Source organism: Gobio gobio, assembly GCF_949357685.1.
Source record: "Gobio gobio genome assembly, chromosome: 5".
Lineage (NCBI taxonomy): Eukaryota > Metazoa > Chordata > Actinopteri > Cypriniformes > Gobionidae > Gobio > Gobio gobio.
In genome coordinates, this window is record NC_137101.1 from 15,343,049 (window position 1) to 15,349,048 (window position 6,000).

Here is a 6,000-nt window from a genome sequence, read left to right on the forward strand (position 1 = left end):
TGCTACAGTCGTATATGCTTCGGCTGTAAAACAGCAAGACTTACTTTTCAAGTTGATGGTTCATCTGATTCCACACTGTAGATGGATGGATGGAACCTGACGCTAAAAGAAATATCAGTTTAGTCAAACACTCACAAATAGAAAGACTATCACGTAATTTCTTAATTTTAATTTATTCTTATACGTTGATGGCTCTCAAAGAAGAATATTTGCTAAAAACAAACAAAAGTCCAACAAAACCAACAAAAAGTGTCTTGAAACGTAGGTTTGTCATAAGAAAACCAAAAAGTATAGTCATACATTTAAAAAGATGCTTAAAATGAAAGGTCCTTATTCATCATACATGTGATGATTTGCACAAACTTGCTCTGACAACAACCAGATAGGAATCTTTACCTAAAAACATATACAGACTGACAAATAAAATGTACACAGTAATCTTGATAATACGACTAAGAATAGGCAATGGGGAAAAAATGCCTATCACAATAAAGTTGACACTTTTTCTTAAACAATGTCATTGCCTTCTTTGTTACTCTAAGCCTCTTGAGTTTTGTGCACACATAATTCCTACAAAGAACATGTTTGGATTTTATCTGAAGGGAAAAAGCTATTACAATAAGCTTCAATATAAGTATATTTATTTGAGCAAAAAGTAATAAAGGAAAACTAAATAAAAAGTCAATAATAATAAAAAGGCTAAAACAAACTTAACTGATAACTAGCTGGATTCTGATGCATAACGCATTAGTAAAAAGTATATTAAAAATGGCATGAAAGCGTGATACTAGTGTACAAATATGCTTAACACATGTTGAAACATACTTTGTTTGGTAAGTAGTTTCATCTGAATTCTTGTACTGCATGATTTTAACATACCTGGAAAAAAAAGCTCCATTCCAACACCTCAGGGAAAACAATGTGTGTCTAGTTTGTCAAAAAAAAAAAAAAAAAAAATTGGTTTAGTTGCATTTTCAAATAAAATGTGTCAAATATATTTGGTCGCATTATTATCTTGTTTCATAATGCATTAACATATGTATCTGGCTGATAAAACTAGCATGATATGTTGCAGAAATAAGATAAGTAGGCTACATTTTATAAAACAAAAAGTACCAATGAATGCCATTGTGTTTGATTTTGCAGATACATATCTTACATATGTATACATAGTGTATCTTACAGTGGTGTGAGGAGCTGTTTGGAGTAGCATTGCAACAAACATATTGCCAACATTATTCTTGTGTGTTATCATATGTTTACTTTATATTTACTAGGCATTTATTATATTGAAACTTTGTAGAAGTAAGAAAAGTAAAATCATATAGATCCATGAGACATGTACCATCTTAAAAATTAATTGTAAGATTTTAAAACCCCAATTTTAAATGTTAAAGATTCACTCAGTTGAAATATGCTGTTTTGTGAATAACAATTGACATGAATGACTTCCTTGTAGGGTCTTTAACACCCTACACATTCATTGGGGTCAAAGGGCATTCTCCCTGCTTGCAGCTCTCTCCAAAGTCTGTTCATGCTGGCCTAGAGACAAACTGTCTCATCAATTAACATAGGGTTACATTTTCAAAATCCTACGTATTTTTGAGTAGATAACCGATAGTATATTATCAGTAAAGGGTATGTTTCACACTGATAAAGGCCAGTTTGGAAGACACAAGAAAAGTAGAATCATATTCAACTTATACGTGCAATCCTAGATTGCGGCCACCACAAAATGTCAAATATTATAGTAGTATAAGATATGACCATTTATTATTAAAGTTTAAAGTAAGATCATGCTTAGACATAAGACGAGTAAAATTAAAAATTAACTCAAGACAAGCGTTACTTATGCTATGTCATTGCCCGCAGAGGAACATTTGGTCTGTAAATCGCCATATCACCCCCATAGCCTGAAGCTATGATTAATGCTTGTTGAGGACCAGTATGGTGATTTTCTTGACTAAATAGAAACATTTTTGGGGCGTCAAACACCTTCATATTTGCAATCTTTTTTAAAACAAATGAAATTTAACAATTTCTGTTTATTTTTAAAAACAGCCACTGTCAACATGGTTCATATCATGGATTCATACATTAATGGTTATTAATCAAGCTTGAATATTTGTAAAATAAGATCTAAGAAGACTAAGCACAGTCTAAAGTTTTTGAACAGATGCTGTTTAGTAAAAATTATACTTAGATAGAAATTAAGCAAAATCATTCCTACCATGGGTCATCAGATGCTATCAGTCTTCTGGGAAGATGAAGATACGATTTTTATGAAAAAAGGGGGGAAAAAGAAATATCTAGATCTAATTGAAACGTTAAAGATTAGGCCTTGAAATAAAATAAATACAAACAACATTGGCTGTGGAAATGAGTTAGCAGGCTAACTTCACATGTGCTGTGACATGATGCTCAGAGGTTCATCTGGTAACTCCTCCCGTCTCTGTGTGGGTCTAAAGCATTCATTTCATAGTGGACTTCCTGGGATGATCTGGGGTTGTTTTGTTTTATACATGTTAAAATATTTGCTATCTATCATTTCATAAAGAACTACTACTTCAACTCTGAAAATGTAAGTTGTTTTCATATTTATTTATTTATATTTATAATTATATTTAGCTAAAACTATAACAAAGTGCTCAAATAATTTTTAGTAACATATTTGTTAATATTCATTGTGTATTTAATTTACATTTATTTAATTTAAAATAGAGAAAAGTTAACTTTACTGTGTGTGTGTTTGAGTGTGTGTGTGTGTGTGTGTGTGTGTGTGTGTGTGTGTGTGTGTGTGTGTGTGTGTGTGTGTGTGTGTGTGTGTGTGTGTGTGTGTGTGTGTGTGTGTTTGAGTGTTTGTGTGTGTGTGTGTGTGTGTGTGTGTGGGGGGGGGGGGGGGGGGGTGTTTGAGTGTTTGTGTGTGTGTGTGTGTGTGTGTGGGGGGTGATTTTCTGAAACTAAGAGCATTGTTGAGTCCTTGTTTGAGGTGACATGAGAGTTGCATCTGTGCTGCGTCAAACACCCAGAAGATGCCTTCATATTTTAAAACAAATTAAATATTATAGTTTATTTTAAAACATGTAGATTTATTTGTTTGATTTTATTTATAAATGAAATCTAGAACGACTAAAGTAATGGAACAGGCCCTATTTAATAACCAATACACTTTAGGTTTAAACAAAATTGCTTTATGCAACAGTCTTATAGGTAGATAAATATAAGATGTGATTTTATTTAAACTTTAAAGCTTTTATTTGAATCTAAATTAAAAAAACTTTTAAGATTAGGCTTTGAAAAAATGTTTTGACTATTAATCATTTGCTCTGGAAAAAATTAATAGTCGTGTGTGTATATACATAGCGCAAGGGCCGGTTTTCCTGCTCTCTGAAAAAAAAAGAAAGAAAAATATATTTTTTATAGTTTCAGTAATTTTAGTAAGAGGAATATTATACAACATGATATATAATTATTTCGTTTAAAAATATATTTTATAGTTCAGCTGTTTTGAAATTGTGTGTGTGTGTGCGTGTATGTGTATGTGTGTGTGTGTGTGTGTGTGTGTGTGTGTGTGTGTGTGTGTGTGTGTGTGTGTGTGTGTGTGTGTGTGTGTGTGTGTGTGTGTGTGTGACACCCTGGCTCACGTGTCCTGAGAGAGATGCCTCTGTGATGTTTCATACAGTTTGAAATCTTTTTAAAAACATACAAAGTTCATTTAAAAACATGTCGATTTATTTGTTTGAATCTTAATGGGTATATATTATATCTAGAACAGTTAAAGTAATGGTATATTTATAGTAATGGTTTAAGCTGTGTTGGATTATTCAACAGTCTTATAGGGAGATAAATATACAAATTTATTCAAACTTTAAAGATTTGTTTACATCCAATTTAACCTTTTAAGATTAGACTTTGAACCATTTTAACATTATAATGTATTTGGAAAAAGTTAGAAAGAAAGTCAGACTGCTCAGGTAATTTTCTGTGTTTCAGTGATTTAGTATGAGGACAATCATAGCGTAATATATATATATATATATATATATATATATATATATATATATATATATATATATATAAGTAATTTAATTTAAAATATAATTCACTCAATCGTTTGAAACACATTTGCATCTGCGTGAGAGAGAGAGAGAGAGAGAGAGAGAGAGAGAGATCATATTGAGTTTCACCCTTATGATATGCTATGTTAAAACATATTTTTGTCTCTTTTACTTACTTAGGTTCATCCCCCGATCACTTACTTGTGGCACTGGTGTGGACCCTCTGTTTATATACCACTCTGTTGGAATGCGGAAGCCGTCACATTGTCTGCACATCCGCTACCCCTTAACCTTCAATTTAACATGACCTCACCACTAAATTAATCATATCCAATTTGGACGTACAAAGGGCAACGTTGGTATTTCCCCATGCCGGAGGGCTGATCAATTCCAGATTGTCAAAAGACAATGGACAACACATTTCATAACAATAACCCATTCATAACCCATAACTCAAGGTCAAAGGTTGACACCTAGGGGTGGGGCCCAGGGTCAGAGGTCAAAAACTTCAAAGACAAAGGTCACAGGGTCACCATCTCAATCATTATTTTTGACATTCGGTGTAGAATAATAACTACTCTTAGTAGCCACAAACTCTCTACATGACTTTTTGAAATGATTATTATTTGGTGTATTTTGCTATTGCATTTGATAAAACCAACAAGCCACTCGGGGTAATGTGTTAACATGATTTTTAGGCACAGTGCGCAACAAAGACTCTAAACTCTGTTTACCAATGGTAAAATCACTGTAACGAAGGCCCTCAAGTGCCTTATTTCTCTATTAAACAAACAATGTGAGCATATGATGAAATAGTAAAATTCCTCTGGTTTCAATGTTATACTGTAAGAAAGAACGTACGTGTATGGGCAACAGCTGCAGTACATTTACAGACAGCTCTCCTATGTGGAGGTCATTCATCTGCCTATCAGATTTCTAGTGAAATGTAAGGCTTACAGCAGCAGTTGCTACTTCAGTATCAGACCAGCCTTTAAAACTGGAAGGCCACCATTATGATCACTAGGGCACACGCTCCAAATCACTTACAATGAGGTGTCAATCCTGTGCATATGTAAGCCGCATGCGCAATGTCATATGATCTTTACCAAAGCATCTGTGTATGTCTTTATACACTTACTCCTAGATTATGGCCTATCTAAGATTATCTAAGGCCATTGTGAAGCTTTCACCACTAGTCCGTTTTTGCTCTGCTGTTTGTAATCTATAGTTTGAGCTCCTCCTCTGTTCCACCCTAAAGTGACATGCACCCGCGTGCTGGAGCAACACCTGTTCACAGAATACTGCATCATGCGATCTTTATCTCTCAGAGGGACCAGCACCCTTTTTTTGTGCATAGTGAGATTTTGCACTGTGCCAATGTGTCCATGTAACTTTCTATATTTGACTGCAAGCACAGCAGTGCCACAAATTACCACCTCAGCAGTCGGTATCAATTCGTGAAGATTACGACAGTGTCAAATCTGTAACCAGAAGACCTATCATCAGCAATAACCAATGTAAGGGGTTGCATATGCTTCTAAAAGTAGCTGTTCTTCTTTCAATCAATTATCTTCTGAATTTGTTTATTTATTTACTGAAACGATAAACTGCTCATCAAAAATACTTGATTTATAGTTTTATACTTGAAAAATAGTTTCAGCATTCAACTGGAACAGAGCTAGAAGTGAACAAAAACTATTAGAATTAAAGCCTATCCAACTGATATTATATGCCTGTATATAGTTACTTGAGTTTGAGTTTAAAATAAGGTGCAGTTGGTTAACATTGTTAATGCACCAGGTATCAAGACATAGGCCTACAGGTAACAATAAACAACATCTTTTACAAAATCATTTATTAAACTATATTGTCAATATATATGAATGTATGGAGCTTTGAATATTTTATGGGCCAAAGAACAAATACATGGAACCAGAGAACT